This window comes from Hippocampus comes, unplaced genomic scaffold, assembly GCF_001891065.2.
Source record: "Hippocampus comes isolate QL1 unplaced genomic scaffold, H_comes_QL1_v1.1 scaffold41, whole genome shotgun sequence".
Taxonomy (NCBI): Eukaryota; Metazoa; Chordata; class Actinopteri; order Syngnathiformes; family Syngnathidae; genus Hippocampus; species Hippocampus comes.
Window position 1 is genome coordinate 4116313 of NW_017805153.1, and position 205 is coordinate 4116517.

Here is a 205-nt window from a genome sequence, read left to right on the forward strand (position 1 = left end):
CTTTACATCATATTATTTCCACTTAGTTGAGTGGCTGTTATTTTAAATAACATTGAAAGCCACTCGATAGATAACTTATTTATTATGGTAGAGTTTTTAACCAATCATATTTCAGCTAGCTTGCGTTGCCAGGTAAATTAAACTTGCTCAGGGCCTTCAGATTAAACAGAGCAGGCCCCTGTGCGCTGTAAGTGACCGGGCACAG